A 20111-nucleotide genomic window follows, 5' to 3' on the forward strand; every position below is an offset into this window, starting at 1 on the left:
TGGAAACAGAAGCCACAACTGGCAGGGCAGTTGCAAGCAGAAATATGTATCTCCATCTCATCCGGTAGTTAGATTAAATAAAGAGAAAGATTAAATGAGATTAAATAAAGAAGGGGCATCTATCTAGGTTGTCAGGGGCCATTCAGTAAGGAGATTGATGGTAAAAGGAATCATAGAAGGAATGGTCAAAGGAATTATAGAATATCCAAGTTGGAAGGATCATCGAATCCAAATCCTGGGTGCCAAAAGTACTACCCAAAAAATCAGACCATGTATCTGAGAGCGTTGTCCAAACCATTCTTGAATGTCGGCAGGCTCGCTGACCTCTTCCCTGGGGAGCCTGTCACAGCGCTCAACCACCCTCTCAGAGAAGAATTTTTTCCTGATATCCAGTCTGAACCTCCCCTGTCGCAGCTTCAAGACATTCCCTCAGATCTTATCTCTGATCACCAGCGAGAAGAAATCAGTGCTTGCCTCTCTGCTCCCCCTCATGAGGAAGTTGTAGACAGTGATGAGGTCTCCCTTCAGTCTCCTCTTCTCCAGGCTGAACAATCCAAGCGACTTCAGCCACTCCTCATACATCTTTCCCTCTAGACCTTTCATCTTCTTTGTTGCCCTCCTTTGGACGTGTTGCAGACTTGTGGCAGGACTGAAGGTTAAATGTACCTTTGGTTAGATTTAGCCTGCTATTACATTCTTCAGTACTATGAAAATAGTTAAATACCTTCAGGGTTAAACAGCTAGAAATACTTACATGCCTTCATCAGCTGAGGAATTACTTACGATGAGTAAAACTTATAAAGTTTCCTTAAAGATTGGAGAGCTTAAATTGCATATTCAAAGTTATTTTTCAAAAGTATCTTGTGTAATATTCATGTTTCTTTGGAACTTACTAAAATTCACTTTTGCAAAAACCAGGATTTAGCACGAGTAAGGCACTTTATAAATCACGCGTATTATAAATTAACTTCTACCCAGTGATTTCAGTCTTAAAGATAAAAATAAAATAAAATAAATAATAAATAAAATAAAATAAATAAAATAAAATGAAATAAAATAAAATGAAATAAAATAAAATGAAATGAAATAAAATAAAATAAAATAAAATAAAATAAAATAAAATAAAATAAAATAAAATAAAATAAAATAAAATAAAATAAAATAAAATAAAATAAAATAAAATAAAATAAAATAAATAATAAAATAAAATAATGTTTAGCCCAGAGAAGAGGAAGCTCAGGGGTGACCTTATCACTCTCTACAGGTACCTCAAAGGAGGCTGTAGAGAGGTGGGGATTGGTCTGTTCTCCCACGTGCCCAGTGATAGAATGAGGGGGAATGGGATAAAGTTGCATCAGGGAAGGTTTAGATTGGATATTAGGAAAAGCTTCTTTACTGAAAGGGTTGTTAGGCATTGGAATAGGCTGCCCAGGGAAGTGGTTGTGTCACCATCCCTGGAGGTATTTAAAAGACGTATAGATGTAGAGCTTAGTGATATGGTTTAGTGGAGGACTTGTTAGTATTAGGTCAGAGGTTGGACTCAGTGATCGTGGAGGTCTGTTCCAATCTAGATGATCCTGTGATTCTGTGAAAATAAAATAAAATAAGCAGTTAATCAGAGCAGTAGTGAGACCACGTAAATACTTGTATAAATATATATTTTTAGAGACTGATACCAATAACCACCAAACAACGGACTCGTAATGGTGACCAAAATATAATTGTTGATTTACTAGAGGAATAATAAGACCAAAAAAAAAGATAGAGAAATAGATCCTATAAATAATATTTCCTTGGGCTCACTTGTAGAGTGAACCGATATTGCACCATTACTCACAGAGCAATTCACAATTACTCACAGAGTGAACCAATATGTCTGTGATATTTTAAGGTAAGTTAACACTTTATAACTTGTCTGGTGAGTTTTGCCTTTTTTCCTTTAGAAAGTCTTTACTCACCATTTTCTCCAAACACCTGTTTTTCAAAAATATTCATTGAAATGTTTGGCATATTTTGTTTTCCCTGTGGTTGGTTTCCTATTCAAAATCTGAACTTCAGGCTATGATCTGACTTTTCTCCAGCTAGAACATTAAATGTTACCGGTTTTGATCCCTGGCTGAATCAATTAACTATTGTAACTTCAATTTTTATTATTATTTTTTTTAATTTGGTTGGTTACTGATCTAAATTTCACAATATGCAGTAAGCCTATGCTCCACTGGTACTGATGCCTTTTTTTTGCAAACTCATGGGAATACTTACAGAAAACTGGCATAACAGGAATACAAGTGATGACATTCAGTAATAAATGTTCATTAAAGGAACCTATAATGAACAATGTTTTGAGCGCACACATCCAGCATGCTGAAATTTAAAAGAATGTTTAATTCAATTCTTTCTTAGAGCTCTCTCACACTATTGGTGTAAAGTGACACAGTTCTAACATTACAAAATCTTGTGGTGGTTTATGTCACCCCAGTTAAACAAGCAGAGCTTAGACATTTCAAACAGAAGAATTTTATTTTATGGACTGTTTCATGTCATCTATGTATCTCAGCTATTCTTAGCTGGAGACTACAGAGGATTTCTGGCCATCAGCCAGCACCACTATGAATGACTATCCAAGACTAAAACATCTGCTCGTAGGCATGTCATTCAAATTATGTGCAACTTGTACAAGTTATATACAAGTGACTAACAAAGTCTAAAATGATGCCCTAATGATGCCCCACCACCACTGCATAACTGAAGGGAAAAAAGAAAAAAGAAAAAAAAGAAAGAAAGAAAAAAAAAACCAGGATGCTTCTACTGGCAGATTTCAATGGAAGGGAGCGTTCCTATTTCCTTGAAGAACACGTTTACAGTAGTCATCACACGTGAATTCCTGGAAGGTGGCAGAAGTACAATGCCATAATGAGATGCTTGGTTTTCCCAAAGCACTAAGCCAACTGCAGCACTGTAAGTAGAACTAACTACTTCAGGAAGACTTTTTGTACTCCTGAAAGATTATGTACATAAACGTGTTTAAATACAGATGTGTAAGCATGTGTTTGAAAACAATTTCAAAGGAAGCAAAAACATTGGTGGAGAAATTTAACTGATAAATTGTTTATATAGTTTACAATATTTTCACACCAAAAAACAATACATTTGGAATACTTTACTTTTATTTATAGACAAACAAAATATTCCAAATACTTTAGTATCACTGAGTATTTCAAACATTTGGGTGAAAATAACTTTTGTTAGAAATTAATAAACATATTTGTGACGTATACTGTTATAGAGAGATATTAAGCCAAGAGCATCAAGCAAGCAAAAAGCACATACAAAATAAATCAATTTGTCATTAATATTTTAACAACGGCCTCCTATTATCCTCTGCTATAATTACACTTATGAATACTAGCTGGGTGTTAAAATATACACGAGCATGTGGTAAAAAATACAAAGCATTTATTAAATCCATGGAAATGGAAAAGAAATAAAATGTACTTGCCAATGCCCAAGTTCTGTTTTTCTTGTAAGCCACAAACAAGATATATAGTTATAGAAGTATTTTGCCTCTTACAGCAGATGTTATGGATGACAAAAATTCTGGTAATAGGAGATTTTAATGGGAAAAAATAAAATAAAATAAAAATGAATTCTCTCTTTTTTTCGGAAATTTGACTTTCCCTAGAATACTAATGCTTTTCTGACTTTTGGCCAAGATAATTCTTTGCTATTCACTTGTTAAAATTAGTAAATTTTATTTATTTTATACTAAACCATATATTTTCAAGGTTTCCTCACAGCAGTTCTTGTTTGAATGCTCCATACTGCCCAGTCTCATATGGATGATATATTAACAATAGACACTAACTGCAAGATAAATAGCCTTGATAATCTAAAGAAAAAAAAATCTCTACAAGGTCTACGATTTCCATAAACCATATCTGTTGCTGCAGTTTTTATTTAACATCTCGTTCATTTTCTCCATCAACTCAGGACTACTAAATGTATTTTTCATTATTTTTTATATATAATTTTAAAAAAAAGAAAAAAAGAAAAAGAAAAAAAAATGAGTATGTAGCACAGAGCGAGCCTCTAGCTATTGATCTACACAACATTATTTAGTATCATTTTTGCTATTACTATCTTAAAAAGATCTGGAGTAGAAGACAGGTGTGGTGATCTTACACTTCATCCCATCCATGAGATGGGTCCAAGGGCTTTTATTAGTCAATAAGACTAACAAAATTCCTATACTGTAATAGCAATAGCTTGCTACTTTTAACATACAACAGACTTTGTTCTGAAGGGATTACTGTCCTTGCTGGCTCTGTGCCTTAGCAAACACCCAAGGCATTCAATAATCCTTTGAAATGCACTGTTGGACATGTCTTATTGTTGGAAAGTGGATTCTTCCTTTTTATATATAAAACTTTCAGCCACATTTTATGCATACTTACATTCCATATAAATCCTGTTACGTCCTCCTTCATCATGCAAGACATGGACAGAAAGTATATTCTGTCACTGGTCTAAACAATGCATGAATAATATGACAGTAGTTATACCAGTATGTATATTATTAGGCTACTCTTACTCAAATGTAAAGCTAACTCAATAAACAAATAAATAAATAAACAAATAAATGGATAAATAAATAAATAAAAGACTTTATATTGTACATACAGTTTATGGTAAAACATGTACTATGCATTCTTTTATACAAATACCAAGCATATCTTTCAACATCTGTTAAACTTCAATGTTTTTAAAAGCAATAAAGTACCACTATACTACTAGCATACTGCTGCACCACTAGTACTAAAGACTGCTATAGACTTATGTTCATATTGTACTTATGCACGTCAAGAAAAAACAGCATTTTAGTTACTCCCAGAGAAACTGTCTACAGACTAACTGCAAGTATCATTTCAGTTTAATATCTACACTCTTTCAGGAATGCATACCTTGTGAGACAGGGGCATGATCTAATATGCCTTTTCTACACTTCACTACTATCATTTTAACCAATTTTTTTAACACAGTTTAAGCTGTCTGCAGGTTTTAGGATGTTACAGATTTTCTTTTCATAAAAGTCATAAAGCTATTATATTATCAAACTCCTTTGGCTGTTCAATGCCAACAAAAAGTTAAAAGTATAAAAATACCGTGGTTTTGATAGATACATCAATATAGTATCTTTTCAGAAGTTCTAAATAAATGATAGTGAAAGGTTAGCAGTAATAAAGTGGTGTAAAAGACTCTAAAGCTTATTACAAACTAGATGACACACTGTGAATTTCTTTTAGTCCTAACTCTCGCTCAGCTACAAGCATTTAAAATGTAGCCGGGCCTTGCAACTATTGCAATGGACTATTGCAGTCAACTGAATCCTCAATGTATTTCAGTAGTGGGATCTTTCATTAAATGAGCAGCAGTGCTCATCTCTTAACAATATATGCTTGATAAATGCTGTTAAAAGATGTGTATCTAGTCAATAGAACACCAATGTATATTTTTAATTTTTATTAATAATCCATCTGATAACTTTGTATTGATTATATCTCTATTCAAAGCTGTCAAAGCTTTTAACCTCCCTTCTTATTATACTCGATGTGTACATTATCCACCCTGCTATATTGATTGGAAACGTGAGAGTGAGACAAGATGAATGATTTGCCATCTTTTATCTATGTATGCACTTCAAAGCATAACCTAAACACAAATATGTGGAAAAGTCCAAGAGACATCCTACCTCCACAAAAAGCAAAAGACTTTTTGCTTTTTGCTTCAGTGGAGGCAGAATTTTATCCTCAATTTGTAAGAAACTTCCTGACATTAAAATAAATAAATAAATAAAAATCTAGTGACCTTTGCTGTTAAAGTTCCACTGGATGTAAGATGGCTACATGGGGGTGATCAGGCTGATAGCATCTCAGTGTTTTCTAAGGCAACATTAAATTTCAGGCAGGGTGGACAGGGAGCAGCTTCAGAATGAACTCAGAATATCTCTTTACAGATCCTGAAAAAGCATGAAATTTAGCATGACCCAGACAATAGTTCAGGGAAGTATACAACTAGCCTGGAAATTAATAATTTATCAGATACTCTTTTACTTTGGTCTAGAATATAAATGAACACATCTATGTCAGACTTGCACTGATTTTTCTCATTTTACAATAAAATGGTATTTAGTGCCTTTAAATTCAGGAGCCCCTCTTTCCTGCTTAACCTATTACCTAGTGTAACACAATCATGTGGAGCACTTTGTAAGTCACTTTTCAACCATCAATCATCCCTAAATAGTGCTCTCTCATATCAAATCAAAAGGCTAGAACAGATTTCCCTTTTTTTCCATCTCAAAGACAGTAGTAGTCAATAAAGCTGTCTACTTCAAATACAAGATTTATAGCTGTCAGGTTTTTCATACCATCTACTCCAGGTTTCTAAATGCAATATTCATATTGGTAGCAAACATGCAGCCACCTGTAGTAACATCTAATGGGATTTTCTGTGCCTAACAAAAGTCTGAATCCTATCCAGGTACCTGTTAACTGACCTGCAGAGGAAGCCTCTCATTGTATGCAGCCAGGCAGCCCTGTTTAGATAAATCAATACAAAAGAGAGAATTTGGGAGTATTTAAGCGGAGGTCCTTGAAGGATTTATATTAATCCGGTTTTGTCTCTGATGCTGCTGATTCAAAGCTTACATTATAACAACAACAAAAAAAACACTTCTGATGCTTTTTTCTATTATAATACTCAACTGAAGTCACTTAATAGCATACCACTCAGTAGGACAGTAAGGAGAATTCCCTAGCAAATCTTCAGGCAAAGCCAACATACCTTTTGATAAGTGAACAGTTATACTTACTGGAGAATAGAGCTCCTGCAATAGGGAAAAAATAAAATAAAAAAATCTGATTTAATTTCTTTCTTGAGTTGTTTGTTTGTGGATATTTTATTTTTATTGTAACTTCGCCTAATATTCTTCTATAACAAGGAAAAACTAGATCTTCTGATATAAACACATGGTCTAATAGCATAACCCCTGACAATTCAAACACAACTTTAAATCCTTAAGAGCAAGAAAGGAATCTGATTGATGACCAAGAGACAGGATTTGGGGGGGGGGGGGGGGGGGGGAAGGGGGAGGGGAGGATATTTTAAGCATATGAGATAGTGGTTGCCACAATTAGAAATGTCCGACCAGCTATGAGTTAACTGCTGGAACATAGCACCACAACTTTGCAAACCAGGTCCTGAAAAGGGACCTACTACAAAATATCTAATTTCCTTACTTTCTGGGGCTCCCTTCTCAGAGGGCTTCGTCCCAGGCTGCCAGTCTGGGCACCACACAACCACTCTGGAGCTCTGCTGTCCTGGGAACACACCACAATACTGATGCAGACGGGTCCCCTCCAAATGCAGGGCTGCCATGGGCCATGAGCTCCAGCTCCTGTATCTTCACCAAGTGGGACCCAGCTGACGTGGTTGTACCTGTGGAAAAAAACTGAAGAGAGCTATGTGCATTCTGAGAAGGAAGGACAGTCCTGCTTAATGCGTCAGCTCTTTTTTGTGCAAGTGATGCAGAGGGCATGACCAAATAACTCTTGCAATCTGACTGCTGCTACTTGCCACACCAGGCCCTTGGAACTGCTGATCTCTGCTGATGCCAGACAATATAATAAATTGCACAATATTTTAACTTGTATGGCCAAGTGTTATGGCCAGGGGAAGGCAGCTGAAGCAGACAGAGCAGAAAGACTAAACCTTCTTTCAAGAGCTTAGTGTGTATAACAGACCAGATTTTGTTATTTGCCACAGATATGTGTTTTATTCAGTCACTTCTAATGTGTACTCTTTCACAACTTCATTCATTTTATATGAATTAAAAAAAAAAAAAGAGCATGTATGATTTTGAGCTTATCCCTCATCCAAGTCACCATAATATACCAAGACTGCTCCCGCAAGACAAATGAAGTATCACTGCTACCTCACCATACAAGTCACCTCAGTTTGACATGATTTCAGCCAGTCAGGTCTCCTGACCATTAGTTGACATTAATGCCCTCCATTATGATGACATTTATGGTTTCCATTATTTTTTGCAGCACTCCATTGATTTTGAGATCTATAGCACCTACATGAATTGTCCTTCAAACCTCTGTCATTACTCTTGCTTGTACAATAGGTGAAGATATGCCCAATGATTCAGGATCAAATGTAATCTACCTAGCAGCTGCCTGAGAGCTGAAGAAGTAAAGGTACTGTTCTTCTCTCCACTGAAATTCAACTACCTGAAAATCTTAATACTCAAATTTTAATGAAGAATAGATGCAATGACCACTATATTATCAATCATTTTCATTTCTTGCTACTAAATATTTCAAGCTTTACAATGGCCATGCCAAAATTAGAAAAACTCTTTGGAAAATGTTACAAATGTTAGACTCAAAAGCCTCTATATAGGAACATCCAGAGCAAGAATTAATAACGTATATAAAGTGGTGTTCACAACAACTGAAATGAACCAAAGCCAAACCAAGGCAAACCAGCCTGTATTGCTGTCTAGAAGGATAAATGGGACTTTGCTAGAGGCAGGTCCCAATACAGGAGAGCTCTTGCTGCTTCCCAGTACCCCTGGCTACACTGGTTTTCCCTGACTTAGGGCTGGACACCAGATCCTTTCAGTGGTGAAGGTGAGTACAACAGCAATGGTCAACACAAAGGTTTTAATTCAGGCTTTGCTGACACCTGAGCCCAACTACACAAAAAAGCAGAGCCCATTCAAAGTTTCCAGAGAAGGACAGTCTTCTAAAATATCGTGGTTAGACCAACAGCCTTGGTGTCACAGAAAACTCAACATCTTTTAAAACGGCCTCTGTTCCCTAAGTATAGATGCCTTCACCCTCATTGGCTAAACTGCAGACCTACTGTCATAGGTCTGTTTACAATTGCCAAGGCTGAACTTGATGGCCAGGCAGTCCACAGCAGACCTTTGCTGGGTGTTGTTGTCCACCAGGGTGTCCCTCAAAGACGTGGTCTCTGTAGTATCTGCAGGGCTGGAAAGACCCTCAACCAGCACAAGCTGCCAGTATCACCCACAACTGCTCCACTGCAAATGGGGTGAGATCAGAGCAGGGAGCTGTTGGGTGCTGTTGGAAACTCAGCCAAGGTTAAGTCTAAGGAATATGTTAACCAGAAGCATCCAAATTTCTGAGTATTCATGAAACATTATCTGTTATCAGAAAGCTGCACTTATTTTCTTATTCAGAGTATTCCTCATTCTGAAAAGGACAGATGTGTTGGTATGTGCTATTACCATTGTTGATGGCATAAGTCAAATTTCCTATGATATTGTCCCAAAACAATGAAGTTTATATAAGAATAAACCAGATTCAGATGAGGCCTAGATATAGGATCTCATCTCTTCCCAGACCTTTCATCTGTGTCCATTTTCTATGCTTTCAAGGTACTTTTATTTCTCCTTAGACAAGTCACAATGTAAATCTTTGATTGTTTATAATCTAAAGCCTTCAATAAATCCTGAACTTTAGTACAATGGTTTCTCCCTCCTCAAACCTGATAAGGAAATAATTTTAGTATACTGACTTCAGTTACCCCCCTATTTTGTTCAAAACCAACTAGTTTCATAAAACTCATCAGAAAGCCTTAATCTCCTGAATATTTTGTTATGTCATTTGTTCTTGTCATACTTTATGATGGCACAGCCCTACTCCACTGTCAAGAAATAAGTGGTGTATTTCCACAGCTTGGTAGGTAGGACAACTGCTGCCAAGGGCAACCAAGCAGTATTTGACCTCCTTCCCCAGCCCTCCTCTACTATGTGCTTCCAGAGAAGAATGTACCTTCAAAATGCTCCCACAGATAGGACAGAGCAAAAATTTTGCCTCCAAAATCAAAAAAACTGATTATACAGGTGGATAGTTCCCATAATTATAACAGCTGTATGTATGTGAACCCAATGCAGTGCTTCTAAGCCCATTTCTTCCAGTGCTTGTTGTAAAGCTATATGCTTCCATCCCTTTGTTTCAGAAAGAACGTTTATCAAATTACGATGTTGGGCCTAAATTTAGGCCTTGTTTCTCTAATGAAACTTCAGTTCTTCTAAGGCAACCTGGTAAGGAGAACCACAAGAAACAACTCTCTCTCAGCACATTTCACATGCCTGTCTGCCAGCACTCTCTTCAGTGTTCCACTAAGGGAAAGGGGATTCTGTCATCAAGCTATTCCACTGATGAAGTGTTTGCTGGCAAACACCAGTAGGCTCTCAAGGAACATAACACAGCAAGATAAAGCTTATACAAACTGAGAGGCATAAACATAGCCTACTTGTGTTAATCCTGTAAAAGCACATCTATGACAAGAGGAGCCAATGCTGCAGAATTGTGTACTCTAATTCTCCACTTTAGTTTTTTCCTCCTGAAGAGACAGGACATAACTGTAGGTGTGTCTTTTTTTGGTAACCTCTTACTTCCATGCAAGGTATGCCTTCTTTGTAACTTAATTAGCACCCATACTAACCAGGCTTGGTTAAGAACCTACTTTCAATGTATACAGAAAATAGTACTACATTCATTATGTTAATGATCAAAGCTATACAAGATTGTAGATTGTTTCGGAGATCAAAGGCAATCAGTCAGACCTCATTACAAGAAGAACAAAGGCATTCTGACTTCAAAAGACATTTCATTGTCCTTTGTTTCCTCCTCTAAAAATAATTTTTGAGAAGATGGTGAGCCACCTCAGAGGAATCTAAATTAACAAGCATTTGACAGTACCTTCTAGCTCTGACTGCAGTTTGATCTTGTTCTTTTTCCATTTCTTTTATTTCTGTCACAAGTGAATGCTGATTGTTTGGCCTGCTGGCTTAATCCTTGCATATTAAGGAATAAAAATTTAAAGTACTGTGTCAATCTGGAAGTTACCTAAAATTGTGCCTTTCCCCTCAGATTGCTTTGTCTCGCTCGCTGCAAGTTTATCTGCAAAAGGCTGTTTGAAAAAATGTTCAATTGAATTTTGTATTGCCCTGACTGAAGTGATACTTTCAGTCAGATTCACAGAAGAAATTAAAATACTTTGATACAGTTTGAGCTCTAATACCTACCTTTCTGACACAGAGTTCCTTGAAGGCATGTCATGGTTTTGGCTGGGTTAGAGTTAATTTTCTTCATAGAGGCTTGTATGATGCAGTGTTTGGGATTTTTGATGAAAATAATGCTGACAACACACCAATGTTTCTGCTGTTGCAGAGCAGTGCTCACAAAGAGCCAAGGCCTTTTCAACTTCTGGTGCTGCCCCACCAGCAAGGAGGCTGGGGGTGCACAAGGAGCTGGGAGGGGACACAGCCAGGACAGCTGGCCCAAATGGAACACAGGGTTGTCCCATGCCATGTGGTGTCACGGTCAGCAATAAAACTGGAGTAAAGGAGGAGGAAGAAGGAGACATTGAGAGTGGCGGCGTTTGCGCCTCATGGGTCCTGTTCTCAAGGCAGTGGCTGACACCTGCCTGCTGATGGGAAGCAGTGAACAGATTCCTTGGTTTGCTCTGCTTGTGCGCACAGCTTCTGCTTTACCTAGTGAATTAGTCCTTACGTTAATCCATGCGTTCTCGCATGCGTTCACTTCTGCCTTTCTGATTTTCTCCCCCATCCCATCTGGGGACAGTTAGCAAGCGGCTGGATGGTACTTAACTCTCTGCTGGGGTTAAACCACAACAAGGCATTCACACTCTCAACTGCTTTAAATGTTTCTAAACTGTTACGTAAGGGATTTTTTGGAATTTTCATATTCACCCACAAGACAAAAAACTTTGCCACACAAAGATTCAGACATGAACACCTTCATTTTTATATCAAGGCTAACAAATAATAGTTCTCCAACAATACCATTTTAAACTTGTTTTTCACACATCCAGGGCTATTTTACATTGCCAATAAAGTCTCTGGCGACAGTCTCCATAGTCTATTGTAAATTTTCTAACACAGCTAAGACAACAGCACTAAGAACTTCATTCAGTCCAGGGCAGAACAACGGGAAAGGGTAGATCTTTGTTCAGTTCTCCTCCCTACCACTAACAGTCATCCAGATACCACTGCTTTTTATTTGCATTTGGGAAGTATGTTTACATTTCAGATATTGCACGAGGAGACTTTACTAGTGTCAAACACTGAGATAAAATATTAATTGGAAAACATGCTGATTTATCACATTTTGGTCTCTCACCTCATAGGTAATGATCACTCTTCCAGGCGAAGTTGCCCTCTATAGACCTAGTAACATCCCCTCTTAATAAAATATTTCTTCTCCTATTAATCTGAGGATTATAGATTAGAATATGATAGTTCATTTGGAAGAGACCTACAAAGATTATTGTGTCCAACTCCTGGTTCAATACAACACAACCCAAAAATTAAACCAGATGTCTGAAAGTGTTGTCTTAATGCTTCTTGAACTCCAGGAGGCTCAGTGCTGTGACCACTTCCCAGGGGAGCCTGTTCTAGTGTCCAACTACCCTCAGTGAAGGATTAAAGGCATTATCCAAATGCCTCTTGAATACTGGCAGGTATTCAGCCACCTCACTCGGAAGCCTGTTCTAGTGTTTTACCACCCTCATGGTAAAGAAATGTTTCCTAATATCCAGTATCCCAGTATCCTTCCCAGAGCAGCTTTGTGCCATTCCCACACATCCTATCATTGGTTACAAGGCAGAACACACCGGCACCTCTGTCTCCGCTTTCTCTCCTCAGGAAGTTATAGAGAGCAATGAAGTCACCTCTGAGCCTCTTTTTTTTCCAGACTGGACATCCCATGTATCATCAGCCTCTTTCACCAGTCCTTTCACCATCCCTTCCACCAGCCTTATGGCCCTCCTCTGGATGCTTTCAAGGACCTTAACATCCTTTTTTTTTTTTTTTGCATTGTGGAGCCCAGAGCTGCACATAATATTCAAGATGAGGCTGCACCAATGCTAAATATAGTGGGAGATTCACCTCCTTTGGCCTTCTGGCTATACTGTGTTTAATGCATCCTACATTGTGGTTTGCCCTCTTGGCTGCCAGGGCACACTGCTGGCTCATGATGAGCCTGCTGTCAGCCAGCAGCCCCAGCACCATTTCTGCTCCCCAGCCACTTGCCTCCCAGTTTTTACTTTGTGTCCGGCATTGCTCCATCCCAGTGAAGCACATGGCATTTTCTTTTGTTGAATTTCATGCTGTTGACAATTGCCCAGTGCTCCAGTCTATCTGCATCCCTGCATATTAACCAGGAAAGTCTTTTCCATAACTTTCTCAGGCACTGAGTATAGACTAACAGGTCGGTAGCTTCCTAGGTCTTCTCTCATGCCCTTTTTATAGATACGTATAACATTGGCTAGCTTCCAGTCAGCAGGAACCTCCATAAATTCCCAAAACCTCTGGTAAATTATTGAGAGGGGTCCAGCTATAACATCTGGTCACTGTCTCAGTACTCTGGGATGAATTCTGACAGGCCCTGTGGACTTATGAACATACAGCTGATACAACTTGTCCCTTACTATTTTGGTGACCACAGATGGAAAGTCACTGCTCCCCCAATCATGATCTTCCAACTCTGAGAACCAGGCAACCCAAGATCCATCATTACTATTAAAATGGACACAAAAATTGCATTAAATGCTTCTGTTTTTTCCTTTTCCTTACTTGTTAGGTGACAATCTGCTTCAAATCAAATAGATCATTAAATATCAACCCAATGTTTTCCTTTGACCACTTCTTGCTCTTAACATACTTGGAAAAGCCTCTTTTTTTTTTTTTTTTTTGGTTGCCTGACACCACACTGGGCTGGGTCAACTCAAGCTGGGCTTTGGCTTCTTTTGTTTTCTCCCTGCAGATGTGAACCACAGCACTGTACTCCCCCTGTTAAGTCAGACCTTGCTTCCAGAGTTCATACATTATTTTTCTGCCCTAGTTCAAAGTGGAGTTCCTTTTCCAGCCAGGCTTTAGGAATTTCCCAGACTTGCTTGTCACAGCAGTATGATATTCCCAGTTTAAGTCTGGGCAGTTGAAATCTCCCATAAGGACAAGAGTAACTGATCCAGAGAGTTTGTCTAATTGCCTGTAGAATAGATCATCCATACCACAGTCCTGGGTGAGAGGTCTACAGTAGACACACACAATGATATCTGCTTTGCTAATCATCCCCTTAATCCTTACCCAGAGGCTCTGTATGATATCATCTCTAAATGAGATGAAGAAGAGGGAAGAAGCCCTAATTCTTACATGACCATTCTGAGGCACTTCTGTGATTTCTAACCTCTCAATATCCCTTGTGTCTTTGCTATCACATGGCTCTCATAGAATCATAGAATCATTAAGGTTGGAAAAGACCTCCAAGATCATCTGGTCCAGCCAACCCCCTACCACCAGTATTATCCACTAAACCATGTCCCTAAGTATGACATCCAACATTTCCTTAAACACCCCCAGGGACAGTGAATTCACCACCTCCCTGGGCAACCTGTTCCAATGCCTGGCTACTCTTTCTGAGAAGAAGTTTCTCCTAATTTCCAACCTAAACCTCCCCTGGTGCAGCTTGAAATTATTCCCACTAGTCCTATCACTAGTTATCTGTGAGAAGAGGCCAACCCCAGCTCCCCACAACTTCCTTTCAGGTAGTTGTAGAGAGCAATAAGGTCTCTCCTGAGCCTCCTCTTCTCCAGACTAAACAACCCCAGTTCCCTCAGCCACTCCTCACAGGACTTGTACTCCAGACCCTTCACCTCCACCCTCTACCTCCCCTAGGTCATAGCAAAGGACTTTGCTAGCACACCATCCCACCAACATTGCTGTGCTGCCCCCAAGCTTATCTCTAGTGAACCTGGTTTTATCCCTTTCCCCCTTCAAATCTAGTTTAAAGCTCTTTCAACGAACCCTGCTAACTCTTGTGCAAAAATTCTTTTCCCTCTTTGAGACAGGTGTCCCCCATATGTTGCCATCAGGTCTGGAGTCATGTAAAATAACATCTGATCAAAACCCACAAAGTCCTTCCGGTGACACCAAGGTACAAGCCAGGTATTGATCTGCTGGCTCTTCCTGTTTCTTCTCTCATCATTTCCTACAACTGTAGGGATAGAGAACACTATACTTGGACTAGATAAACAGATTAGGAAAGCGTTCATCCAGGCTGTTTTGAATTGTTTCTTTATTTCCTTTTCCTTGAAAGTTTCATTTTACTTAGCATTTAAAATTTCTTGTTTGCACAGAAATAAAATTGGATTGGAGTTGGGGGAAAGTCCCCCTCAAATCATAACACCCTTCTTAACAGGAATATTTTGTCGCTTAATCTTTTAGAGTCATCAATTTAAATCCGATTCCTACTGACTCTATATTCTGTTCCTTAATGGCTTCTTCCACATCAAACACTGAGGCATCATCTAAAAGTTGACTGCAAAGCTAATATCAAGCAGCCAAAATGTAAAACTGCAAACAATGCCTTAACAGAGGTGTTTGGTTTTTGCTTTTTGCATACTTTCCTCCCCTGGTCTGTTCTTTCTCAAAAGTTCACGTGGAGACCCACACATGCATACATATATCAGGAGAAAAATCATATATGCACATACACACATACACATATATATAGACAATTAACCACATACACTACATGTATAGAGACAAGAAATAGAAATAGAAATAGAAATAAAAAGTAAAAAGACTGTTCTCTTTAGGCTTTTTTTTCTGATTTTTTTTTTCATAAAATGCTTCTTCTGTTCTCTGTGCAGGATGACAAGATGCATTCCAAAATTCACTTTGATTCTCAATTATATGTCACATTTTTAAAAGTTACTTGTCTGGAAAAGTAATTGTGAGTTGCATATATGAGTAGCAGAGAGACTAGCGTCCCCACAAGGCAAGGCAATGTGGGGAGGCACCTTGAGTGTTTGATATTCCCCAGATTTTCCTCATAGCATGCCCAGAGCAAACAATGCCCTCCAGACTGTACTGAGTTAGTCTCTCATTCAACGGTAGTGAAAATCTACAATGGCTGCAGACTGAGACCCCAAGACTACTCAGTAAACTAGAAGGCAACCTCTTCAGGAGTCATGAAAAAAAAGAACCTGGAATTCTATTAGTTGGGGTTCCTGGACATTAACATATATACAAAAACACGACATAACCTCAAGTCTTCACAGCTGCCCTGAGGCCAAAGTATGAAGCTTTATCCCCTTTTTCATCATATTTTTTCTTCACAGTAATCATTCACAGAATAAACAGGGACAGAAAGTTAATGAATTAGGGATTGGATCCATTCTCTGCAAATAAAACACACTCATATATATGTCTATTTTAAGTGATGTTTGATTTTGTCTAAGAAAAAAAGAAAGCAAACCCAAGATTTAATAATCAACTTCTTGATGTAAGCACCATGAATTTTATTGTTAGACCTTGAAAGTAACTGATGCCAACAGTTTTCCTACATCAGCCGGGACAAGTCAATGACAGCCTCTCATATAAGAATGACATAAAGCTTCTATAAATCGGTCGCCACTCCAAAGTCCCTTTGCAAGCTGAAAGTAACCCTTAAACCAAAATTAACCAGGTAGGATATGCTATTCTGGTTTGTGAAACTTGAGACTATGTATTCTTTTATTACATTGGAAAAGCAGAAAGTGGAATTCTTTCTTCTTGCCAAATATAGTTCCATCTCACTTTGCATATAATACTGCATGTTCACTGAAAAGGATGAGCATGATCAACCATATGTTCTAGATAATTTAATGATTTTGCTGCATAGGTTGGGCCAAGGAATGACTACACAATTTGTGAAAGCATTTCACCATGTGCTTAAGATGATTCCTATCAAAAGCACCACTTAGATATCTATTTAGGTGTAAGAATATTATTCAGTCCTTTTGAGTAAGTTGTATACCAACTTATTATGAAATATTTTGCTTAAAGATGTTTTCCTGATTTAGGATCTAGCCTAGTCTTTCATGACTAGTCTTTATAGTCTTTCATGACTAAAAAAGCGTTACAGAGATAAAGGTGGGTAGAAACCGAGCAGTCCCCATAAAACTATTCACACCAAGATGTGGTATTGGTTTTGCTCCAGATTACCTGCTCCTTTTCATCATTTTATTTTTCTCCCTCATTTCCCCAGCTAGCTAAAATTCACTCCATAGATTGTCATCTCCAGGTTTTACCACAGGTCCTTACATAAACAGTATTCAATTCCCAAATAATTGCAGCGTTCCTAAGGCACACAGGCAGTTTGTATTCATCAGCTCAGAGTAATGAGCAGAATCCTAACCCAATGGCCATCTTGCTCATTATTGTTGTGGTTTAACCCGGCTGGCAGCTAGACACCACACAGCCGTTCGCTCACCCTCCCCCCTCCCTCTCTGGGATGGGGGAGAGAAACGGGAAAGTGAAGCCGGTGAGTTGAGATAAAGAAAGTTTATTAAGACAGGAATATAATAATAACAATAATAATAATAATAGTGATAATGATAATAGTATTAATAATAATAATGTGTAAGAAAACAAGTGATGCACAATGCAATTGCTCACCACCCGCTGACCGATTATCCCCGAGCAGCCGGCCCCCCACCCCGGCCAGCCACCCCTATATATTGTTTAGCATGACGTCAGATGGTATGGAATACCCCTTTGGCCAGTTTGGGTCAGCTGTCCTGGGTCTGTCCCCTCCCAGCTCCTGCTGCACCCCCAGCCTGCTCGCTGGCAGGACAGAGCGAGAAGCCGAAAAGTCCTTGGCCTGGTGTAAACACTGCTCTGCAACAATTAAAACATCAGCATGTTATCAGCGCTCTTCTCATCCTAATCCAAAACATAGCACCCTACCAGCTACTATGAGGGAAAATTAACTCTGTCCTAACTGGAACCAGGACAATTATATACAAGCTGGCTGAATGTAACACCTCCTTGGGAGCAAATGCTATTTGCTGCCTGTTAGATAATGCATTAAGACATGAGTCTAGTTAATAAAGGGCATTCAGATGCCACACAAGGGACAATGAACACCTGGACCTGTGAAATGTCCCCTCATAAAGTGGTACTCACTGATATTTTTAAAACATGAAACTCTGCTGCAGCAATGATATTATTAATGGTGAAATCAGATGAATTCTTATTGAGTTCATGTAAAAATTTCTTTAGAGGTCTAGAGCATTCAGAGCCAGGGCAAGGGAAATTCTGTGGTTCCTCAGTGGGTCATGACACCATATTTTTCTACACTTAGCTTCTTGCCACACAGATAATAGTTGTTTCCCTTTATCTTCCATTTGCCCAGAATACCTTGGATGACAGCTTTCACTCAGAGAGATTATAATTGGAAAACTCTCCCAGTCCACAAGGTTTCTGGGGGCAAGGAAAGATACTTGCCCCCAGAAGTATCTTGAAAACACTGGATGTTTGCACAGGATATGCCATCAACAAGGACCCTGTCTACTTGGAGAGGCAGTCTAGAGACAGTTCATCACAGATGTGTTCTGGATGGAAAACCGAGTTACCACTGTTCAAAAAGTACCTTTTTTTTCCATACTTTTTTTTTTAAATATATGCTTAACAAGACTTTACTGGGATTCATAACAAAGAAATCTAAGAAATCTTTTTTCTTCTTCTTCTTTCATGCAAGTAAATGAAATAGTTATACAACACACATGACTTATTTGACACTTAATGATATTGAACCTTGACTTGAAAAATACAGTGAAAATATTTTTAGAGAGTAAGTTGGCAGTAGCACAACCATCAGAAACTTCAGAATATCTCAAAAATATTTCACCTACCCACACAATATCTTCTGGGAGACTGATCTGGGAAAGATTATACATTTCTACACAGCTATTTCTGCTTTGGGGATGAAAATAGAATAGTGGGGTGCCACAGTCCCTGTGGAAAGATGAGGAATGGGGAGTGGGGAAATGACACAAAAGACTTAAGAACATATTCGCTGATTCATCAGCATTACCCACTGCTTGCATTCATGTTAAGCCCAGAAGCAGTAGCTCAAAAAGCACGTAACACAAAAGCCAAAGCAAGTTTGGTGGTTTTGAAACCAATGTAACACATATATCTGGCTTATAGAAAGCTACATGGTACAGGTGTGATCTCAGAATAATTCTTAGAATAATTTTCTTTCCCAACATTTGGCAATTTAAATTAACCAATCTAACATAGCTCATTAATGCAAAAACATGGCTTAAAGGTCAAGTTGAAGATAAAACAAGACATAGAAAAGTTACTAACCACTTAGTTATTTGGGAAAAAAAATCATTGATCCTGAATCCCCCTTTTTTTTTTTTTTTTTATAAAATTTGTCCAAGGTGATGTACTCAAGTTTGCTTAAATAGCACCTCAAGGCACATAAACAACAGAAATCCAGGTTTAAATTCACATTCTTCAAAAGACAGAGCAACACTTAGTGAGAAACCTCCTACCAGTCTACTCAGGAAAGTTGCTGTTAGGGCAACATCTGATGCTTTAACAGGACTTTTTGTTTCTTCAAAAAAATTTAGGGCTTAAGCCCAAAGTATTTTCACCTCAGCCACACTGGAAGACGAGCAAAATATACACGAGTTTGTCTTGAGCCTCTGTCTGCAACAGAGTGAAAAGGGGCTTAGAAAAGGTATCCAGCTGCTGCCATCATAAAAACCACACCACTCTGTGTAACAATTTCTAGTTCAAAACAGCTTAGAAACTCATACGAAGAATCACTTGCAAGGCTTGACTAAAAGTCTGCTTGTGCAGGTGGGGTGAGTGGGACCACTTTGCTATGCCTGCTCAACTGCTTGGCTGGGGCTCTGCCCTGGCAGCTGAAGAGACAAGCGAGCTCCTTGGTGTCCTCACCAGTTTGGCTAGATCTGCTCAGCAACTAGACCTGGGATATAAAGGTATGAAGTGGCACTGAAAGTAAAGGCCAAACTGCAAGACTCCAGTTCCTGCAAAAACTTTGATGCAGTCTCGCAATGGTCACTATGATAAAATCAGTAGTCAGATTTTCCAGACATATGCTTGCATGAGAAGCACGTGAGCTAGAGAAGGTGTTTGAAGTCATGGTTATAAGCAGTAGCAGTCTTGTGGATGTTGTTACTGGTTT

At 38.6% G+C, this 20111-nt stretch overlaps 1 long non-coding RNA gene across 1 annotated transcript; it reads right to left on the bottom strand.

Annotated features, from left to right (window-relative positions):
• Positions 1–2392: 2392 nt before the first annotated feature.
• On the bottom strand, positions 2393–17595 carry LOC310889015. Its single transcript, XR_014576322.1, has 2 exons — positions 7296–17595; positions 2393–6883 (listed from the first exon to the last, which is right to left on the bottom strand). It is a non-coding gene; the product is annotated as an uncharacterized lncRNA (long non-coding RNA).
• Positions 17596–20111: the final 2516 nt, after the last annotated feature.

This window comes from Anser anser (assembly GCF_964211835.1).
Source record: "Anser anser genome assembly, chromosome: Z".
In the NCBI taxonomy this organism is placed as follows: Eukaryota; Metazoa; Chordata; class Aves; order Anseriformes; family Anatidae; genus Anser; species Anser anser.